The sequence below is a fragment of the Gallinula chloropus genome (genome assembly GCF_964237585.1).
Source record: "Gallinula chloropus genome assembly, chromosome: 17".
NCBI classification, from domain to species: domain Eukaryota; kingdom Metazoa; phylum Chordata; class Aves; order Gruiformes; family Rallidae; genus Gallinula; species Gallinula chloropus.
The window spans coordinates 9,173,538-9,197,966 of NC_140102.1; the positions used below are offsets into that span (position 1 = coordinate 9,173,538).

Below are 24,429 nucleotides of genomic sequence, written 5' to 3' on the forward strand. Positions count from 1 at the left end.
CTTTCCACAAACCCAAAGCTGGGATGGATGACGAGATGGCAGAGACTGCCTGTCCCTTCCTGAGGGTACAAAAGCCACATCACTGCAGCAGCCACATGAGATTTCCAGTTTGTGGTATTTCGAGTACTTCCAGAAGGGTCTGCAAAAGGCAGCTATGAACAGCACGAGCCAATCACCAAGTACGGTTACCCTCCCTCCACTGAGACTAGCACCTCCCTGATTTCTTTTTACTTTATTTTTTAAGGGAACTGAAGAAGAAAAAAAAAATTGAAAGCCACTATTCTATGGTAAAAGAAATTTCAGGAGGGCAGTTACGCTGCCCCACAGGAGGGACTGCAAAACACAAGCCAGATGAACCCTTTTCCTCTCCCTTTTGTTTTAAAGGTAAAGCGGGTGAGCACGCAGTGTTTCTCTTGGAAGCAACACCAGTTGGCTCAAACTCTCCAAACATAAAATTACTGAGCTTGCTTGGGAAATCTATGCAAGTTGTACTATTAATTCAAATGCTAACAAGAAGGCTGGGGTACCGCTGCCCCAGCATGTGGGTCATGCGGTGCTTTTATTTGCTAATGAACACTGAGGGTGGGTTGGCCCTGGAAACAAAAACCCGAGAAACATGGTAACTTGGCTCAGGGTGTGCTCTGATAAATGCTGGGAATATGTATTGGAAATACATATTTCAGAAGTCAGCGTGAAATAAAGATCACTCGCACATGAGGGAGCAGGTCAGGCAGCGTTTCTTCCACTTACTGCCCCTCTGAAAAACAGGTAGGAGTTGCTATTTGCAAGGTGGTAAGAGCTTACCCCTGGCACACACTGCAGCCGTAAGAAGGCAAGAGATGCCCCCAACCAAACCCAGGGTTACCCCCAGGCAGGCATCAGGTACTGCCACAGCAGTGAAATGGCTCTGGTTGGGTTTGAAGCCTCCACCTTGCTGCCCGAGGTGCACACACAGCAATTCCACCCACCTCGGACCTCCAGATGGCCACTCCCCTGCTGCTGAATGCACACTTCCAGCCTTCAGCTCCCTTCAACCACTCTTTCAAACCGTTTTTATTTTAAAATAACAAAAGTTGGTTTAAACAAAGAGGCAATCCTGGCCTTAAAGATATTTTAACCTTTTTTTTTTCCTCGTTCCTCTCCCTTGGCCTTTTCCCAGCAGAAATCCCCCTCCCATGCTGTGTTTGTTCTGCATGGAGGAACTTCCCTTTGCCCCTGCTCGTCCTCCCTGCCAGGGCTGCAATCACCCGTTTTACTGTGCCCCTTGCACTGCAGCTGAGACCAAAGAAAGAAGGATCAAAGCAGCTGTGTATAAATAACACTAATAATAATGGTGTTATGAATATTAATTATTAATACATTTTGTTTCTAAGCCACCACGAGAGCCCACACTACCCTGGAAAGGATAAGGTGCATCTCATTACACGCTCTCTTCCCCAAAAACAGTATTAGAGGAGTTGGTGAATCTGAGGGCTCTGAACAGTTTTTGCAGTCAGAAAACACCCCACTTCAGATAAGTTCAATGGGTTAACATCCCAGCAGCCAGCGCCCGGTTCAGCAGGTAGCATGGTGCAGAGTCCAGTAAATAAACCAGCTTCCTGCAAAGCGGGAGGTTTCTAAGTGCTGTCTGACCCACGAGATTAAAGGAAGTTTCCAAGAACAGAAAATGAGGCTGGCAGTGTCACTAGCCTGGTTTTGCCCAACTGTCATACACAAACACATGGGTTTGCTGTTACGTTTCAAGAGATACTTACACTGAAGTGTTAACACTTCAGTGCTTTAAAATACTCCTGTAGAATGGGCATAAAAGTGACAAGAGGCAGGAAAGCACTGTGACGACAAGATCAATAATTTCAGATCTCACTACTCCTTCGACAAGGTGATAAACACAATCAGTGAGCCTCAGCACCCTGACGCACCCTGCATCACATTCCTGCTGTCTTGGCTGCAGCTCTGCAATACCGCCCAGCTTTGTGGCATCACCCACAGCACCTGAGTGCACGCTCAGCAAACAGCACGAGCTGTGTCAAAGTCAAAACCAAAGTGGGTTCAAAACCAAGCAGCCAGCCTTCTGCCATGCTACTGTGCTCGGGACGTGTCCATTGCTGGCACCACAAACCCCAGCTGGGATCCGCATGCCAGGGGTTCAAATTCCACTGCTAACTTTCAACACTTCTGTCTGTCTCATGAATAATTACCATCCATGTGGAATTACAGACCCGAGGAAAAGTGCTGTTTTGCATTTTTCTCATCAGTGCCAGAACCTGCCTGCATCATTAGGTCTTCAAGAACGAGGACTGAATCACTGTGGGTTCCCCACAAGCAATAGCTGTCCTGGAAGGAAGGGACTCCATCCTTTCCTTCAGAGCTGGGGAAGATCTGGGCTTCGAAGTTTCATGCAGACACTCTCAAGAGGCAAAAAGCCCAACAGCAGCAAGAAATCCACATGGATTTGATGAGGAAACTACAATTCAGATGACAACCCACTTGCAGATCAGTCTTTCCCTAATGCATTTCCCCAAAAGGATTTTTTCCTACCTAGCCTTTTTTTTGATTGAATGAAGGCCTCAGGAATATGCAAATATAAGTTGTTGGGTAAAGCTGTGGTGTTAGTCTTACACTTCATTTTACAGAAAAGCAAACTGACATTTAAAAATAAAATCTGTAGACAGAAGAAATTAGACAGAAAATCTCTTAAATGCTGCCCAGACTAAACATTAACACAAATGTTTTTCAACACCATTTTAAAAACACCTCTGCTATTACAGAAAAGCAATTAAGTTGTATCTTCCTTTTCTACAATAGAAAGTTAAAGACTGCTAAATTGATTTTCCTGAATTTCGTTGATCTGTGCCCGCCAGCTTAGTCAATTATCAATGGGGATGCTGAAAACGCTCCTTAGGTCTGTGCAACAAGGAGCCTTTTCTCAAGCACCAGAGACAGAAGCTACAGAGCTTCAGGCTGTAACTTCGTTTGGACACAGATGTTCTTGACAGGGGGAGGATAATTATAAGGTTTGATCCAGCCATGTAAGTTCCACCTACTTAAACAAAAAGGTGCGATTTTAGAACAACACGGTAAATGGGTGCAGTCTCCTGTGGACAAGCTCTAAAAACACTTCAAATGGTCTGAGCTTAAATAGCCTTTATACTTAGGACCTAAACTGGTTTGTAACACCTATGGCTAAAAAGATGGATTTCTGTGTGTTTCTAATCTAGCTGTGTACATACAACTCAGGTGACTGGAATGCCAAAAAATACGGATTTACCCTAAACAACCCTCAGCTTGTAAGGAAAACAAGGTGGTGATAGGGAAAACCAAGATAAAATTTTAGTGATTTGGTACAACAGTTTATTCCAGTGTCATAATTTCCTTGTCTCTTTTTGAGCAACAGGCTTTCACTGCAAGGAAAAAAAGGGGAAAATCTAAGTGGAGAACAACAGCAGGGAAAAAACCGTGCAAAATAATTCACCGTCCTCCCAGAGCATCCCTGTGCTTTGGCCAGTTCAGTAGCTGCTTTTAATCAGCTTTACCCTTCTAACTAGTCCCCACGCTAACTCAAAGCACACTATCTTTTTCACTTCCTTTTTCATGGGCAGCAAGAGGGATCAAGAGTAGAGTAGCTAAAATATAAAACAGATGCTTTAATGTTTGTGATCTTTACTGTTTCCCTAGTTTTCACTACCATGTAATTTTAAGGGCTAATTATGAAATTACTGTCTATGCTCAAAAGAATTTTCCTCCAAACCGACATGCAAGTTCCTTGCCAGCATCCAAGTCACCCACAGAGACATCTTCGCAAGGATAACAGCCCCATGTTGAGTGGGCTTGTTGGCTAACCCTTCCCCCCATATTATCTGACTCGGTCTCAAAAGTATGATGCTTTTTGGTAACATTCAATCTCTAAAGCTGAAACAAAACAGATGCCAGTCTGCGTTAGTATTACAGTGAGCTTTATAGCCCCAAACACAACATAGCAATAATGTGGTAGATGCCATTTGCTTGTCTTCCTGATATTCCCATTTGAAGAAACCAAACTAAATAAAAATCCTCTTTCTTTAAATTGAACTTGACAGCCTGAGTTTCCGGACCGGTCTGATCTTGCACTTTGTGGAGACACAGTTTGTGGGTTCACGCCAAGGGAACCAGCAGTATGATTCACAGTCAGGGGAGCCGAGGGAAACAAATCCAGTTCTACTTTCAGGAACAGCAGGATCTAGAGAAGCCTGGGTGGCTGCAACGAAGGCAAGGAAACCTGACCTGCAACTTCACTTTGGGTAAAAAAATATAGTTCCTTGGGCCCATACGCTCTCCTTCTCTGCTCCTGAATTCTTCACTGCCTGCCCTTTAGCTCTGATTCGCCCAAGGCTTTTCACAGACATTTCGCAGTCTTCAGCTGCCGATGAATAACCACTATAAAGAATGCTCCAAATCAAACAGTTATGATTATAGACCTATTTAACACTCCTCTAACCAGCACAGACAGGTTTTAGAGTCACTTTGAAAACTGTCATTTTACTTTTCAACTATAAGGTTTCTCACTGAAAATACTGTAACACTTCTATTTTGACCAATACCACTACCAAGTCAGCCAGTTATTCGCTATCTGGATCTTGGGGGTTTGGATAGGATGGTCTCTGGAGGTACCTTTCGAACCCCTAAAATTCTGTGAATCTTCTTATTTCTAACAGTTGAACACAAGTAATAATACAGGTATATTGCAAAACCAATCACTTAAAAGCACACCAAAAAAAGATACTGTAGGGATGCATTAACAGCCTGCTGCTCACATTCAACTCAACTGTTGCGTTGCCTCGCTGCCAGCACACACTCGCCAACTCCAGTAACCACATTTTATAAACCAGTTCTTATTAATAGGAATCATAAGCTGCACACACACACACACACACACACACACACACCCCAGAGCTCCACAGCTTCCACACATAGGAAAGAAACCTCAGTTTCTCTTAAGAAGCTTTATAAAGTTCATGAAAAATTTCTGCTGTACTTGGAGTTTGCAAGGAGGAGTAGGAAAGCTCGCAGTGTACTGTGCTCAGCCCCTTCTCTAACCACCCAGAGTGGGGTCTCCTGGACTAAGTCTGCAGCTTCACTGAACATCTCTGGCAGTGGTCATCTTGCTTAGGAGCAGAACTGGATGCGTAACAAAGGCGGCTGTTCTGAGTGTTCAGGTAAATAAAACCAGCTTTGGGGCTCTCAGACACACCCCTATGGTGCAGAGCTCTGCCAAAATTAAGGTTCCTTGGTCATCTTCACTACCATGGTTCCTTTGTGGGTCTGAGGTTGCTCTGTAATTGCATTCCACCAGACCTGTGGACCATCACTGTCACACTCATGCTGCAAACCAACTAATTGTGTCAATGAAGAAAAAGCTCACTTCCAGCCCTGGAGAGCTCCCACAAATACAGACTGATAGAGGGGGGAGTAAAGGGAATAAAGCTCCAAACACTCAAAAAGTAACTGAATTTATAAAAGCACATTTCCCAGTCTTGGGAAGTATGGCAACCCACAAAAACATGTTTAAAAATTCAGCCACACTGAAAGGGGAGCAAACTTCACCCAGGTAAGGTAATGTGTCATAAGATGACTAACGGTACCACTAAGACTCAACTGACAGCAAGACGATGACAAGCAAAATATATTGCTTCATTTCATTTTTCCCTCATGCTCGTTCAATAAACCTGAGGCAAGGAAAGCAGGCTTTGAAAGCACAGCAAGGTAACAGAATCATGAAAAAAACAGCAAAATTCAAACCTGAATCCAAGGAAAACACACAGCAGAGCGATGGAAACAAATTTCACTTTTATCTCTGCAAAACCACGGCAGTCTTCAGAGCAGTGCTGCACACACTTCTGCTTTGAGAGAAAATCCCACAAGTATAGCTATCCTTATGTTGTTCCTTCCCAGCTCCAGGCTGCCCGAGCCCTGCAGCTGGGAAGGATGGACACGACTCCCTGTGTGCACTGCATACACCCAGCCATCACACATACTGCCTGACTCCATGCTCTCACTCGTTCCATGTTTATTCACTCACACACCTGCCTCTAAAGGTTCTTCATGCCTTCTTCCCAGGCAAGACTTTTCCCATTACTGGTCTGCCTTTGCTCCAGTAGAGCCCCAAACTATTTACCTTTTGGATACATTACAGAGCATTCCCTAACCCCACGGTGCAGGGCTGAAGATGTCCAAGAAGGGAATCAATGTGCTGAGCCCTATTATAATTCTTCCTATCATAAGGTTTGGGGAACCAGTCACCTCTGGTCAGTCACTCCATGGTGTAAAACTTCTTTAAAATAGGGAAAAAGCTGCTCTTGCACATTCTGCCATGAAGAATGGGGCAGGGGGGAATGCATCGAGCTTTTCAATGGAAATTGTTTCAGGGGATTTGGTATGTGATGTATTTGAGCAGACCACAAAACAAAGCTAATCCAGTCATTCCAACTTCAGCCTGAATGTTTCTGTAATAAACAAACCGGGGTTGAAATTCACCACAAATCCAAAAGTTAAAAAGTTCAAACTGAAGTGATCCCAGTGTCATTTACTTCCCCACCATCCCCAGGGATGTACATCCTCAACTGCTTTGGCAAGAAGTAAAAATGCCAATTATGTTTTCTAGGAATGGTTAACTGGAAAGGTTTGTGTTTGTGTTTCTGTTTTCTCTCAATTTCTAGCAGCAAGGGGGAAAAAAAAATCCACTGTTTTACCTACTCATCAATTTAATAAAATGTCAAAAACACACAGGATCACTTGAGCATGTGGATTTGACTCCATTATTATACCATATAATTTCAACAGCCTGTGGTTTTATTGTCCACAAAAAGCAGTAACTTACTGAAGTGAAAACAACAGTGGTATTGCGTCTGTGGTACCACACCACAACACACACACAACTATAAAGCTGAAACTTTTTTGTATTTCCTCATGTACAAAAGACATCAAGGCTCTTTGGAACAACCAACCTTTTTTTTCCCTTTAAAAACATTAATAGCTTTTTTTTTTAATTAAGCTTTATACTTAAATAAATAAAAAGTCATCATATGCATTACAGGAATTGCTTTATCTAAAATGACTCAGCTCTGTTCCATCAGAGGCCAGCAAACACTGATAGTGCTGCATCAAACCCAGATTTCATTCCTTACCTTCCCTGTACCACATATCTCTAATATTTATGGGCAGCCTGGTAATAGAGATTAGGCTGTGACTTATCGGGCTGCAATAAGGCATGTTAACATGGAATTATGGCCTTTTAGCATAACCAATAATGATGGGTAATGTTATTTACCTGAAGAAAGAAACATTGCTGTCACAGCTGCAGCTCATTCTAGTGAGTATAATTTAGTTCAATCATTTATAAATGCCTGCCTGGCTTCTGCTTTCCATTTTAATTTCCTCGTACTCCTTTAGTGCTCCTTGCACTAAATCTCACCATATTTAGACAGACAGTTGGGATGTCCTACCTAATAATCTCTGAAGGTAACCAAACGGCAAGCCTGACATGCACTATTATTTTGCCCAAGCGAGACCCATGGGCCAGTGAGGCCAACTGCACACTAACCCCACGAACACAGACCCATGGGCCAATCAAGCCAACTGCACACTAACCCCACGAACACAGACCCATGGGCCAGTCAGGCCAACTGCACACTAACCCCACGAAAACAGACCCATGGGCCAATCAAGCCAACTGCAGGGCCAGTCTGGCCAACTGCACACTAACCCCACGAACACAGACCTGCACACACCCCAGGCAGAGCCCGTCCCACTCACTGACGTACCGTGACTCACCCCCTCATAAACATCTGCAGGACAGACCTAACGCATATAAATCGAGGTCTGAGGTCACAGTTCAGGTACACAAGATTTTTCCATCTTTTCCCCTGCCCTGATGTAACAAAACTATTGTGTTGAAAGCTGGATAGTGTCCTGAGCAACCAGTACATAGAACCACCGTCGTCCTTTCAGACAAAAAAAAAAAAAACATCAATTCCATCGCTTCTCCTTTACCTAAACTGAACTCAACATCTTGCTCATCCAACCTAAACAAACAGCTAAACACCACAAGCAGAGAAGTCATCCCCAAGCAGATCACACAGAGCTGTGAAGTCAGCCTCCTGCGCCCTCCAGGTCCCAGCACCTCTGCTGGGATTTCCCTTCCCATCCCTCTTCTGCTGGATTGCTTCCCTCAACCAGGCCTGCTTCAGAAAACAGAAAATCACAGCAAAGCACAACAAAACAATTATGCTTCAAATAAGAATCACAATTTTCCTACTGTGGATTTTTTCTCTCAGGCAACACCAGTTATTTCAAAAACTCTACTTACTCTTTCCCACAGGAGCTTCAGGAGCCACCTCCAAGCACTGCTGGGAGTGAGATGTGTGTGTCAAGTAAGCAGGCCACAATAAATTTGTAATTATCTGGCAAGATTAATGTAGTAATTCTACAAATACTCCCAGAGAGTTTACAATGTTTTACTTAACTCGAGCAGCCTTCAAAATTTAAGACTATCAAGCTGTTGTGTGCATTGAGACAGCTGATTTGAAGCCCAGAAAGAGAGAATTCACGGGAGGAACAGGTGGACAACAAGGAGGTCTGATATTAAAATAGCAACATGAAGATGAGTAGAAGGTGATAGAAATTCTGAACATCATCCATTGGGTTTTTCTTTCAAGTCTGTAAGCTCTCTGCCCAATTTTGCTAGCGATTAACAAAAGCAGCCCTTCAAAAGCCTGTTCATTCACAAGCCCACTCGTTTATTCTCTGTATGCATGATGAGATCTTGGCACGTACGTAGACACTTGAGAAGAGATTATTTTCATCCGCCAATATAGTTACGACTTTGCTAATATGTCTTCCTTGTCCAGGATATTTTTAAGCAATCTGAAGACTAATGAATCACAGGGAAGAAGAATGTTACTGGGCAGAATACGTGAGGCATGAAAAAAGAAGACAGACAGCTGAACAATTAATTTTCGATTACAATTAAGTGAGGACATTTTCTGAGAACATTTACTCAGAAAAGACATCACTGGGACTCTGTAGCCACTTTTCTGACATGAGCAAGATCATTCAAGCTAGACAGGTTCACGCAAAATATCTGGTGAATTTTACAGCCTAAGCAAGCTGAGCTTGCACATGAAACATGAATACGCAAAGAAGAAAACTTAATTCTGAAAACTGAATTAATTCCAGACCTGAAGCACTGACTGGATGTGAGTGTCTGAGCTGCTCACCGAATAGGGCTGTTCTGCTAAGGGATAATTATCAGCATACACCATCATCTCCTGGGATTGCCCTGAAACGCTCTCAAAGCAGTTAGTAAAACTCCGGCTCTGGTGAATCACTTGCAGACTTGTGTTCCTCTTGCTTCTCCAAATACAGATACAACATATCATCTCTTTGGAGAAGGGGGAAGTTACATGGGCCTGTGTGAGAATTTCCCAACTTACTAGGATTCAGTTAACACATGGAGAAAAGGGGAATCCATAAGCCAACTGATTTTCAAGAACACAAAAACCAGATTACATCCATGAGATATTTAAATGACAATACTGGACTTGAAGCTCAGAACTGCAGCATTCAAAGGAAAACGGGCTAGAACAGAGTAGAAAAAAAACCACGGGCCATTAAGTCAGCAGCAGCAGCAAAGGAAAAAATATGTTTCAGAGAGCTTTTTAATTACTTTACAAGTATTAATCCTTATTAAGTATTAATTAGGGAGAGCTTTTTCTCTGAAGTGTGACACAGTATATAAAATACTGTCCAACCGAGCTACTCCTTTGGCAAGTTGGGGGGGGAGGGGGGAGGGAGAAGTTTTGCATGCACGTGGCTCTTAGCTTCTTCAATCTGCCATGCTACCCCAGATGTTGATGGTGTTTCAGTCACCAGCTCGGTGAAAGCATAACCCTTACAACAAGAGGAAACGCAAACACGAGTGGCTCTGATCAGCAGCTTATGAAGAAGAATTAAACGTTACAGGAAGGCACTGTCTTAGCTGAAAATAAATTCTTTATGAACAAGATGCTGCTGACTTGGGACAAGTGGTTAACTACCACTCAGCCTTTCCTCTTCCCTTCTACTAACCCTGCAAGGGCTTCACCCAGCGTAAGATCTAATCAAACCTGCTTATAACAAGCCAGGAGGAAAGGCACTTGCAGGCCAGACAAGCTTTGCACTTCCAAGCAATGCTGCATCCCAGCTTTACAAAACCACATAGGAAAGGACTAGCTCTCTTTAAAGATATGCCAATTGAAACATTAATTATACAAAACAAAGGATACAGACACCCCTGAAAGAGAGGAGTGAATACCAGTAGGAGAAGGAGCGTTATAGGTGGGTTTTTATTATTATTGCTATTGGAAGAGACTTTCAGCGACTGAGGGATTAATACATCTGGTTTTTGCATTCAATTTCTTCATCTACACATCATGTTTGTTCATTATACCACTCTTTCAAACCACACACATACACACAAAGTTCATCTGAAGCCTGAAACAACCCACCTCTGAGCAGATGCAAGTCTTGTAAAAGATTAATAGGCACAACAAGCTATCTCGGCTGCAAGGGGAAAAATATCCTAGTTAAATATTGCAGTGCTTTCATCAAACATCTGTCCTCTACACTGTGCTTGATAGAATGGCAAGGTAGCTTCTCACAAAGATTAACAGACATCTGCTTGACTAAAATCAACATGTTCGGCAAGTGCCAGCTAAACACCAAGCGCAGCATCTTTGAGTAACTCAGCATCCCGTCGTGAGCCTGTGAAGATGTGCCAGTATTAGCTACCTCCAAAATGCATCCTTGGAAGATAACAGCATAAGGTGGGGTTTTATGTTAATACAAAATCAGCTGGCATAATAGATGTAAACTACCCTGGGAGCCCACATCCTTCAGGCGGGAGGCAAATGGAGCCATACATCCAGAGCCATACTGGAGATGGCTCGCTTCATGCCTTAACAGCCATTTGACAAGACAGGAAACTGCAAGCAGCCCAAAGTTTCAGTGCCAGACAAATAAGATTGCCTGGAAATGGCAGTGGCTTGCTTTTACTACCCACTCTCCCACCCCTTCAACACAGGAAGACCTGGCAATTTCTGAAACACTTCACACACGGTCAAGTAGAAGGGAGATGTGGAAGGACAAGGGTGAGAAGTTGCAGGAAGTATTTTACATCTGAGACGTGCAAAATGATCAGCACTGGAGCAGTTTCGCTCTGCAAGAGATTTCTGGGCACCACATAGGCTGCCACTGCAGTTCGAGCCTCCTCCTTCCTGTGAGGATGCTACTCCTCAGGTAGCTCCATTACCAGTATGACCCAGAATAAACTAGGAGTAAAATAAGTAAAAGTCTAGGAAGTGCTCTGATCTCTTCCACTTGAAAAACAGTGGCAGTTACACCATGGATGACAAAGAGCCTTGGGATCTGACAGACTTACAGGGTCTCCTCAAAGAAATCACTAAAGAATTACTTGGGGTTCCTACCCGCTCACTGCACATGCCACAGAGTGCCAGGGAAAGGTTAAACACCCCTCACTCCCATTCCAGAGGTCACATCCCTGCACAGTGCATCACCAGCCCAAGGACAGCCATCCACACCTTCCTCCCCTCCTGCAACAGGTCATCACCATCCCCCTCAGATGCTGGTAAACCCCCATGCAGAAACAGGGCTTCAGAACAACTGTGTATTCCAGGGCTGTTACTAAAACACATCACGAGCTCAATTTAGATCCCAGGCTCCTGCTTTGGGGGAACAAGAGAGTAAGAGGAGACATGAGACACACAAGCACGTGAGAGATTTGGAAATGCCAAAGGGGATCCTTTCAAAGCAGCCTTTGCCACCCAAGAATTGGACCTACCAGCCAGAGAAATAAAAGGCTGTTAAAACTTGGCAGGACCACTTATCCCTGTTCCAGTGTCAAACGACTTCTTGTGGCACCGCGTGACACTTCCAGCATCCGTCACTCAAACGCTGCACTGTGGTACAGCTTTGTTTTTGGAGAAATGTTCAAAGCCAAGGATTATCAACTTACATCTTCATCACCTGGTGCCTCTCACCAAGTACAGACCCAAGGGATTTCCCTGAAGCTGTGAGCAGTGCAGTACAATTACCCTAACAGCAACTTCCCTCCCTGAAGAGCGTACCCATTCTCCAACGGGTACTAAAAACCAAAACTAATCTTAACTGAGGCGCCCAGTGAACAAGCTGACTTTTTCTTAAATGAGAGCAATGAAGTACTTAAAAGCATGTAGCATTTAATAATATTTAAAATATAGAGGCAATAGCCAGGCTTTAGAGGCTCAGAGCTGCCATTAAAATTAATAGGACTACCTACTAATTACCTCTGAGGATCAGACCACTGGATTCCTTGAGGATCTGCACTCCTCCAGTTTAAAAACACTGCCTTAATCTCTGTTCAGCCTTCCTCACCTTGTTTGAAATAAGCACGCAACATAATCTTCTTTTCTTGCCCCCCTGCCCCTTTTTATCAAGCTGCTATATATTTTAGGTCACCATCCACAAAAGAAACCCAAACGAACAGGACCACAAGCACTCGCCCTGGTTGGACAAAGAGCAAGTCAAGCCAGTATCTTGCCTGGAGAATACTGAGCTACATCCAGGTCCCAAGATCGCCGCCTCCCAGGAACTCTTCTTTCTGCATACATCAAGCACTCCTCCCAAACTGGCAAAAGTTACAGTCTTCCCACAATTTTATAGGCTTAGTGAGATTGATCCGCTCTTTTGAGCTCCACCAAAATATCTTGTGTTACTGGGTACGAGACTTGCTCCCCTGAAGGAAGAACAGGCAACACGAGAGTTGGGGTGATGGGGTTTGCATTCACCTCCCTGCCCCCAGCAGTCTCCTGAGCTGTGGGAAATGCCTGCTTGGGCAGCTCCTGTTTGGAGCAACCGCTGACTGCACGTGCTTTGCTGCAAAGACAGGGCTAAGCCCAACCAGCTCCAGGGGCTTCTCTGAAGGCTGCTGTTCAATGGACCATTAGATGAGAGACAACTTGGGAATTTCTGCTCCAGCCTCGCACTGATTAACTAACACTGACCTGCACTGAACAAGAGGTGATGTTAAAACCTGCACCCGTGGCACTGAACCAGCCCTCTGCTCGCCGTGCTCCTTCCCCAGCCATTCGCTTTGAGAGCTGCTGTAACACACACGGAAGCACAGGGTATCTATAACCCTCAACAGCAGCAAGCAGTATCTGCTGGTGGGTTCCCCCCCCCCCAGCTTCCCTTTTTCTCAATCAATGCATAAATCTGTCCAAGCATATGAAGCAAATAAGACTTGACTCTCCACCATCTCCTCCGTGCCCCCAAAACCTCTCTGCCGTGCACTCCTCTTTCAGCAACCCCAGCATCACCGTGCCAGCCAAAGGTCTCCCCTGCCAGCTGGCCCGTGCTGGAAAGGTCAGCAGCACTCAGAACCACAACCTCTCCTGTATCAAATAGCTCTGATCAGTGATATTAAAACAAGATGCCAGAGAGACTATGCTGTGATGTGCAATAAAAGCAGTTGTTATCCATGCTAGCCACGTGCAGTTGCCCTGGTTAACCAAGAGATGTTTTATTTAGGTGCTGAGTTTTCTGATTCTTGTATGGAGCTACTCGAGGTTTACAAGGGAAAGCAAATTCAGCCAACAGAGATGTCCCCCATTGTATGGGAAGGAGGAGCTATGCTGGAAACTAGATCTGTATGAATATTCAGACAGCACCACTTCAGTCCCTCTGCAGGGAGAGCGCGGATGCTCGAGCCAGTTAACTTTGCATCAAACCCAGAGCACTTCCCCAACTGCTGCTCGGAGATTTCTGACGACAGCAGGTCCTAACCAGCAAGAACACACCCACCATGGTGAAGAAGTGCAGCACGTTCGTATAAGACAACTTACAAACCAAAGAACATCCCTCCCCAGACTCGACAAACCACACCGTCAGCTTCAGAGCACAGCTGTTAAAGGAGGAATCTTACAAGCAAGGAGGTTTTGGTGCCCAGCACGGTGCACTTCATGAGTCCCAGCTAACACACCTCACATGCAACAAGCATTGCAGCGCCAAATCTCTGCGCCTCAAGCTGCAGACAGGTACCCATCAGGGAACTGTCAAAAAAGGCTCCATACTTCATTCTGAGTGATTTCACTGAAAATCCCTCTGCACCTTTATCTGGCTGAGGTGCGGCACTTCACCTACACAGAAGCTGTATGTCAAAATACCCTGTTGAAAGTTCCCACAGAAACAGTATGCAAAATGGATTGCTTTCATGTCTGAGTGACTCTCCTCCTGTTCAGGGCTATCATGCTTTCCATAACTTGCTGGGTTTATTGTCTGCAGTCAGACAGCACCGCTAGCATTGTTATTGCCAAGTAAACCATGATATTATTATTCTCCCGAGACTTAATCCACAACCCACTGAAGACAATGGAAAGCCTCCCCTTCACTTCCACAGGCTGCACATCGGCTGACAAAGCCACGCTGCTGGCTAAGCCTGGTTTAAGACATGAAAACCATCACTCACACCAGTTGGGAGAGGGTGGACAGATAGCCCAGCACCCAGCCCCAAGCGCAGTGTCATGCTGGTTCCCCAGCCCACCCACGGGTTTGTCAGGCACAAAGAATACAAGAGCCCTCTCTTCACAGCACAAATACTTGAACGTCTGCAGCTCTCACACATCAAACCAAGCCCCTCAGCAAATGGAGGTCCTGCAAGTTACCCCAAGGAGCACTTGTAAGGGCTGTCTCCAGCCTGGCACGGCACTGCTGGACCCAGGGAGGGAAGACTGTGCCTTCCTGGGGACCGAATGGCTCAGGGCGTCCCTGGAGGAGCACCACAGGCATTTAACAGCATCACTGGATTCATTTATTAAAGCCTTTGTGGAGATTTCATGGGAGAGCAAAAAGCAAAACTTTCTAAGCTCTGCCACTGCTTCTCACTTTCATCCTAAGAGGCTCATCAGCATGTTTTAAAGGAGAAGGGAACGTGCCCTTCCCCACCCTGAACCCTTTCCCTGCCGTGCTGATGTATTCAGAGCCAATTCTGGTGTACCAACACTCTTAGAAGCAGAGAAATACAAGTTTTCTCTGCCAAACACAAATGCCAGGTGTCCTTATATCTGAAATACACTTTCTTTTGACATTTTCCTATTGTGCAAAAAGGAAATATTTAAAAAGCACCAAATTAAAGACTGATAAAGGAAAAACTTAATCACACAAAGCAAAGCCCATGAGACTTGATTCAGTGCCCACAAAGTTTAGTAGAATTCTTTAAAAGACAGGCTATTTATATCAACAAGAGCATCCAGATTTATAGTGGCAGGAAGAAAAGAAGAGGGGAACAGTATGCAGCAAGGCTTGGAAGGGATATAAATCTGCCTGCTTCAAGAGCAATTTAAGCTCTGAACTGTTATATAAATATAACAGTTGGAAACTTTCTGTGTCAACACAGTCACTCCCTTCTCTCAGTTGGTTTTATTTCTCCTACAAACGCCATGCAGCAGAGAAGCGTCTCCTCCTCTCTGGCACAGCTGCCCGACCCCCGCAGATGCTCTCGCCTGGCCGGGGAACCCCGGCTCCACATCCCAGCGCTGGCCCAGGCCACCAGCACACTTCGAGCTGTGCCTCCCACCAGCGCCGCAGCAAAGCAGAAGGGACCGGACAATTTTAGCACCACCTTCGACAAGCTGTGATTAACCCCATGGCACGCAGCAGCCAAGCAGCCATAACCCCACGTTCCATCTGGAGGGGAGAAGGAGTGGTGGTGACATTTAGGAAAAATATAACCCTGCAAGACACAGTAACCTCTTCCTGAAATTAGCATGACCCCAAGCAAGGTCACACCAGGGTCCTCCTCCAGCGGGGAGGCAGCAGGGCTCTAACTGCAGGGTAAACACCAGAAAACATTCCTGCTGCCCAGAGGATCCCATCATGGAGTCAGCGGTTTCAGGGCCAGCACTTCCACACCACATCATCACCATCATCTATTTACTCAATCACAGGCAAGAACTAGCAGGGATAAGGCACTGCCAAGACTTCCCAACCTGGAAACTAGGACATGAGAGACTTATCAGAGACATTACGTTTTATGACAGCAGGAAGTTTGCCATTTTAAAGGAGAAATAAAGATAAAGAATAAAAGTGGCCCTTCTTCAAGCCCCGGTGCCTGAGCTGCCGTCACCACCTTCATGCACACACACAGACGTTGTTCAGCAGGGCTGTGTACCTGTGGATGCATCTTTCCAGAAAATTCAGTACTGCTGCAATGAAAGGATCATTTTCAAAGCTTCAAATACAGGTGCTTAGAGCTAATTAACTCCATTATTATACTTCAAAGGGAAAAAATATATTAAAAAAAATCAAAACGAAAATAATTTTCTTTCCACAGCTATAAAGTGCTACAAAACCCATTTTATCTTTACATATCCCATATCCTCTTTACAACGCTTTTGAATGCTGTGCATGAAATCCTATTAATTTATAGGTATTATAAAAGGCATCTGAATTTAATATTCAAATGGCCAAGGTTTTTTCTTCTTTTTCCATCCTAGTGGAAAGCAGCAACCTCTCATTATCCGTGCCTGGTGAAGGAACACAGCTAAGCAAGGCCAGCATCCATCTACACTCACAGTAATATTTAATCATCAGAGACAATATTCTTCGAACCCTGAAAGCGTACATCATCCCTTCACTAAACCTCCTTTCTTCAGTTGTGTGGCTGACAATATCCCCTTCCAGGGAAGCCAAATCACTTCTAAAACCTCCTCCAGGCTCCCTGACCAGAGCTCTCTGCATTTCCACAGTTCAGCTGCTCTGTACGTCAAGTCAGCCCTTCCTTCCTCCATTCCAGGAAAAGCTGTATTCTCCCTCTCCCAGCTGAACACCACTGATCAAGTCCCTCTGACCCATGGATCCTAAATTCCCATGTTATCCCATGACTGTATAATTAGAGATGGTGGGATGGTAGACAGAATCCATAAATTATTCATTTTGCTTTGGAAAATGAAAAAACACTGCAGGCAAACTTTCCACTGATGTTTTGGTTGCTTCATTGAAAGCAACCCTGTGTTTTGTTCAGACAGTTGGCCTGCATGATTCATCAGGAGGCCATTAAGAGAACCATGCCCTTACAGTTTAAGATTATTTGCACTACAGCACATAACCATTCTCACTTTTCTCTCTCCTCAGCACCAACAGCACTTTTCCTTACCACTCTCACAGTAACATAGAAGAAAATGATGCATGAGAGGAAATGCATCCATACTGTCCCATCCGTGAGTCAGCCTGGCAGGATATAATTCTCACAGGGTGGGGAAGGGGGGAAATTCAGCTGTTGGCAAATTTTCAGCAGCCAATATTCCTTAGAAACATATAGATTTGATTAAAAACATTTGCTTTCTGTCCAAATCTGGTAGGAGAAAATGAATGGTGCTCTTTGTTAGCCATCAATCTTCCCCACTTGTCCGTGTGCCAGATGGCACCACACTTCATAGGAGGAGGAACAATAAGCAAAGAGTCAGTTGTGCAGTAAGTTTGGTAATAATCATTTAATCACAAACAAGCAAAAGGAGAATAAGGTTGGAAAGAGACAAAGAAGAATATTGAACTTGGCATTAATTCACTTTATTTTTAACAAAACCCCACTAAATGTTCGCTGGCATTTCTGAAATTTCTATTCCCCCCTCAAAGAGATTTCACAATTTTAAGAGAGTTTCAAATTGAGCATGGCCAGCTTGATGTTAAACAGCAAAATGGAAACATAGATAACCTAAGAAGAAGCCTTCATCTTGTGGCAGTGACAAACATCCAGCCCTTAGAGCTCCCACACTGCACAGCTCAGACAGCGGGAAAGTGGCAAGGCAGGAGCTGCCTGCAAGGACAGGGCAAGAAACCCACACCACCCCCACCGAGAGCAGCCTTAAAGCAAAAGCCAGGTACACATTTAGCTTGCCAAGGCGTCTGTTAGAAACAAGCAACGGACAGCTAACTGTTCAAGAACGAACTGAACGTGTCAATCACCGAGACACAGAGGAGGAACCCTACGGTGCCACTTCGGAGAGGCTCGCTCTGGAATAAAGCTGCACTTTCAGATTTGATACTGTTTAACAGCATCTGTTGGTATTGTGCCAATAGCATATGTTGGGAGCAGATAGGGATTCCAATGCCAGCAACAATATATATTTTAAACCTAGCGAAAGAACAACAGAGCAGAGGGAACAGCAAGACTTCTCGAGTGAGAAGCTGAGCCTGGACGAGCTCTCATACCCCAACTCAAACCCAAAATTAGCTGTAGGTTCATGATTAACAATGAGTTGGTGCCCTGAAACAGCTTCGTCAGAGTAGAGCCCCAGGAGTGCAGCGGCAGGGGAACTGAGCTGAACTGCCCGGGCAGCAGGAGAGCCAGGAGGAAAGCAGGAAGTTTCCTGGCTCTCACTGCCGCACAGGATGTCTCTGCGAAGTACAGAGCAGAACCACCCCACTCCCACAGCTCCCCTTTCTCTAGGAACCTCCTGCAGAGCCACTGAGGGTACAGAAGGGTGTTGGGCACCACAAACGTGTTTGGTAATGGTCCAAGGATTGATGAACTGGTGGTCTTATGGCAAGGGTGTGCTTTAGTTCTGCTCTTTAAACAACGTGATAGGTATGGCAAAGCAAGCCGGGATCAAACCACCAGACACACACACTTCTCAATTCACGGACACCCATGCATTAAATATATATATATATTTAAAAAAAAACAGGAAAAAACCCAACCCTGACAATTTTGGCCCTGTCAGTACTGGCAGATGAAATAATCCTGCGGGAAACATTATGCCTCAGCTCTAACAGATCGGATTTAGACAGCCAGGATTCATTCTTTTGGCTCTGCTGTTGACCCGCTGCTTGAGCCTATTCATCTCCCCTCTGTACTTCTGTTTGCTCATCTGCAAAATGAGCAAGATACTAATCTCCTGTTCAAAGCATTTTAAAAGTGTGGATGGAATAGCTAAGTGCTGCTGGTGTGAAGAATCACATCACTTGCAACCTTTTTTCCAGCTGTTAAGTAGTTAATTGCTCAATCTGAAGTGATCAGATGGTTTCTTCTCTAACCAGTCCTTCCTATCAAATTGAGATCTTGAAGTATTGCTAAAGACATCTTGGGGAATTAACGGTCTAGTATCTGTACCAAATGTATTCATTCCTCATCTGACAGTTTGGAGAGGTACAAAGCCAGGCAAGGAAAGAAGCTCTACTAAAAAAAAAAAGGAAATAGAAATAAGTAGCAGGAATAACACACACACACAAAACCAAGCAAATAAATAAACAACAAACCAAAACCCCCCAAACTCACTCACAGGAACCAACTCACCTGAACTCCAAAATGTCAAAGAAAAATAAAATTACATCTGCCTAACACATGAAGGCTAACAGCAACAGCCCTGTGGTTACCCTGTTATCCAGCACCAAACAATTTCATGCTCTTCAACTACTTCATGGGGGGAAAAAAAGTCACAGCAAGTCTTGGCAATATCTTGAGCGGAACAAAGTGAGAAGCAGCCCGAGTTACAATGCGGGGAGCTGTTTGCGTTCAAAGTAACTTAATCTTCTAATACGGCTGTGTACTTTAAACACACAGGAGGAAGGAGCTTTGAGGCATTATCTGCTGCACACAGAGGATCCCGGGTATGCAATATTGGCTGGTGCTGCTCATCTTTCGGCTGCAGCACAGGAGTACATCAAGGCTGGCAACAGCTGGAGAAAAAGTAAACTAGTATTGAAGGTCAACATTTTGTGCCATCTCATCAAATAGGCTCAAGTAACCTGCCCTGATTGGTACGTGTCCCGGTTTTAGGGATGAAAACTTGGGAGGCAGCTATGAGAGGCCAGCTGCACCGCAGCAGTGTGTGGATGCAATCCCTAGGAACAGATACCGACACACACGTGGCACTCCCGGATCGAAATACCATTTAAATTAAAAAGGCAGAACAGATGCAAGCGGCAGAAGAGTTTTTGTTACTCCTACTGAACAGCCTGCACAAGGACACAGAGGAAGGTTAAGGCAGCAGGTCACAGATCAGAGCTGAGAACCGGGTTTAGGTCCCCATCTTATGCACATAACCGATCTCTAGCCTATCTAACCTGAAACTAAGCACTGCTCAACACCGATTGTGTGAGATACTCCATTTCCTGAGGTATCACCTTATTTTCCATTCTCACATCAAAAAAGCAGAGTCATCTTAGGCTTTCGTATCAGTTGCAAGCAATCCCACAGAAGAGAAGCTATTGTTCTTTTCTTTACATTAATTTATTTTTAATGAGCTCAGTTCCCATCTCAGTTCCTCCGCAAGGCACAGATCTATAACAGGAGACCCGGTGAATTATGCACCTTTAAGGATAATGTGAACTTCAGACTTAAAAAAATAAAAACCTTAAGCCAAGATAAAGCGTTTTGTGGAGTGGAACTGCTGAAGACATTTAGTGTTACAGCAGGGCTCCCTCCCTCCCCTTGGAGTGAAAGGTAAAGTATCAAAGAGTGACAAACAGAGAAGAAAAGGAGGGTGCCTATCAGGTTGTCAATCTGCCAATAAATCCCAGAGCTCCACTAATGCCTTCAGTTCCCCACACGGCTCGTACTGTTTAAAGACACTGTGATGTGCGCTCGGAAGAATTCAAGGAGGTGGAAGCAAAGCCCAAGGCCTTTATGCTTAACTGTTGAGGAAGAAAAGGGAAGAGGAGAAAACCCTCAGCCACAAGGATTTAACAGACTTCAGTGCTGAGGGGCACCTGCAGTCTCTCTCCCATTTATCACCGTGCGTAACGCGTAGATTTGCACTACAGGCTGATACCCAGTTTGATGTGTGACAATCTGTGTGTGGCAAAGACCAAAGGGGGGTGGGGAAGAACACCCACTTGTCTAACTCACCCCCCTGTGCAAAAATAGAACCAAATAGGTGGGGGGAAATGCCAACATCAGGACCTTGCTGCCTTGGGTTGGGTTTTTTGCTTCTATAAGACCTTTTATACTTCTTCCTAAGACTTAGCAGCCGGCTCACAGTAAGCCAGGCACCTGGATCTCCAGGGATGGATTAAAAATCACAATGACACGTTTGTAAGACTGCCAGGGTGAATTGTGGCTATGTAACAGCATATGACATTGAAACCAACTTCCAGAAAAGCATCTTTTGCATCAAAATCAAATTACCTCATTTTCCCAACATCTGCCAGGTCAGCATGGATATGGATTCACTTTGGGACAAAACAGAGGTGTATACAGGCCATGAAATTTCCAAGTGCATCCCAAAACTCCAGCCCCTTGCATTTTCCATTTTAAATGCCAAAAATGTTTACTTCAATCTTAACTAGCACATGTGAATCAAAGCACAGACTATATATATTTCAGAATATATATTTTATATATATATACCCTTTTTCTGGATTCTTCTTTTAACTGTTCAGGACCAGCCACCACGTACGCCTCAGGCTGTTTAAAAAGCAGACCAGGCTCTGGTTTCTGCCTTTCACCTCTTTAAGCACCGAGGCATTTCCTGCAGCACCTACCCACACATGCATTTCAGGGGCTGAGTCCTTCCCCAGCACACTTCAGCCAGCCCTGCTGTAACCTTCCCCAAGCACCACCCAAGTTCTCCCCCGGACAAATCAAACATCATTACGGTCAGACTCTTTGATATTTACATGCTGTATCAAAGCCAAAGAACAATTCATTTAACAGTATTCACCATGGGCTATTTGAAATTGAATTTTACATTTATAAAGCTACGATAAGAAATTGAGATTTCCATTTTATGAGAGGTTTTTAAAAATCACATACATTGGGGATGGGTAAGGAGAAGGAATTTCTCCATTTTAATAAGGACACAATTTTAACTGCCAGAAATACACTGCATTTGTCTGATGAGTCTCAGAGCAACCCTTAACCACCCTGCCCTTCCCGACGTTGATGGATTGCATAATTCCAGGAAGTAAAATATAATTATGGAGACAGATGAACAGACACCCAAGAAACAGAGTAAAAAGACACCGTGTAGCCATAAAAAGCAATATTTCATATATAACATTATTAAAGCTAAGAAAACGTTATCTAATAAAAGCCTATTGAAACTCTGAAGGAATAGGTGGAATTTTGTTCCATGTATGGTCTACCCAGACTTTAGTTCTACATCATTTTATAGCAGTTTATTTGAGATACCTGTATCATTATGTAGGCACACTGCAGGAACCTAGAAAATGTACTCCACCATAACACTATCAGAATTCATCTTTTCCTCACTGGGCAACATCAGAACACCTCCTGTATCACCTATCTAAAAGGTGATGAGGCTCTGATTTCCAACACTGAGTACCTGCTTTCATCACCAGCCCTGGGGACCATGTCATCCAAATCCCACTCAAAGCCAGAGCAGGCTGCTCAGGACCATGTCCAGTCAGGTTAATGCAATTGGAGTTACACCAACTGTGTCTCCCAATTAGTGAAATAATGTTCAAGAATCAGGCAATGGTTGAGTTTTGGTTTTTAAGTTCAAGTGGCATTTAAAACCCTTTTCTTTCTAAAGCTAATGCATGAACATGTGTCACCTGCTCTCTACCCTTACTTCATTCATGTAGCGTTATTTATTCAAACCATTTTCTCCAGTTAGTATCAACAGTTCATCAACCAAAAGCCCTCCCAAAAAAACCCTTCACTCTCAAGTTTCTTCACCTAAAGAACCACGGGCTTAGCCCTTTCCAGACCAAAACTGCCAACACAAAGCCTCACATTGTGCCCCAAAGGTCAGTGCAGAGCCCGCTCAGACAAAGAGGGGGAAGCAAGTCCGCAGGCTGGGGGCTGATCAACTCACCCTGATTATGTCTCTTAAAAAGCAGGAAATCCCAGAGGGGTACATGGCAGGCTACGGACACTTCCCAGGGGTAATTCCTGAACTAATTTCAAAGTGATGGCACACATTCCTTGGCAAGGCAGAGCACGAATACTTCTTGCATGCAGGAACTGCTGGGAGCCAAGGGAGAGCCTGGTACTGCTCACTGCTGCTCAGGATGACCAATTAAGTTTGCAAACCTTTAATCCAGATTGTAAGCACTTTAAAACAGAGACAGTATTTGTTGCTCTTTTCCTTAACACAATAGGGCTAATCCTTGTTCGACATTTAAGGGTACTTCCAACATGAATACTCTCCTCAAAACACAATTGATTTTTACCCTAATACTGGAGTTGTTCACTGTAAGCAGAAAAATAAAATTACATTCCCTTACTAAAGAGTTGGTCTAAAAATGTGAACCACCAAGTGCATTTTTCTCTCTGTAGTTTTGAAAGAACAGAATAACAAAACCAAAGGATGGAAGACCACCAAACAGCACATATATCTTACATACACAGCCTTCCCCTTCAAATCACTTAAGAAAAATGTTTTCTAGACAGATGGTGTTTTCCCTGTCTTGACTCCAGTTCAAATCTCCTTTTTGGAGAGACCAAGTTTTCCACTGAACTGCACATTATACACCAACAAAGAATAAATAGGCTAAATATAGCTTGCAGCCAAATCGCTGCAGTCTTGCAATGCAGCATATTCAGGAGTCCTTTAAGGACAGCCAGCATGCTGGCAATGCAGCCTGCACTAAGTTTAGGCTCTGCACTTTATAAATCATTACCTCCACACCAGTCAGCGCCATCCCCTTCAGAGCTCCCTTGAAGCATGCTTCTTCTCAAGCCACAAGAGTAATGGCACACAGAGCCATCCCTCTGCAAGCTGCTGGGTCCTTTGTTACATTCTCCTGGTCAGTAACAACTAAAATTCATTATCCCACCAGTGCTCTGCAAGAAATCGCATGGAGTGGCTAGCAGGACTCTACAGCCTTGGGGCATGCCCAGCTTCTGAGCAGTTAGCCCAATGACTGAGCAAAGGCCTGAAGATGGGGAAGGCAGCTGCTTCTCTGCCCACCTTTCAAAGCATCTGGGAAGTCATGGTGGAGAGCATCAGAGCACATGGTGGTGAGTGGCTGGGCACCGAAAACCCCTTTCACAGGGATCCGGTTTGAGCCAGCAAAAGCCCTATCAATGTTTTTCAGGAGATCTCTTAGCAACACTCACTGAACTTTATATGCCCACTGCTGCATGGGCTGTATGATGTGCTTGTCTGAGCAGGAGGAGAGCCAAACCACAGAAAAGCGATGCGCTGCTCAGGCGCAGCAGACACCCGGAGCCCCGCAGTGTGAGCTGCCCCTCGCACACTCATGGCTCAGCCCGGAAGCACAGCGACAGCCTTGATCTCAACAAGCCTTATCCACACCAGTACTAAACCAATGGTGTACACACAGAAGAAGTATGGTGCCAGGGACTGCCAGCAACCCAATAAGCTTGTTACCCATCTGCAAGGAGCTGGGAAGAAAATGAACCAGGACTTTGAATTCAGCCCTGCCTGTCTT

The 24,429-nt window shown here is 44.5% G+C and overlaps 1 protein-coding gene across 1 annotated transcript in view; it reads right to left on the minus strand.

The window, feature by feature from the left end:
- The window catches only part of FBRSL1 (fibrosin like 1), a 534,150-nt gene that overhangs the window by 454,345 nt on the left and 55,376 nt on the right, over positions 1–24,429 (minus strand). The gene's annotated exons all lie outside the window — the stretch shown is intronic.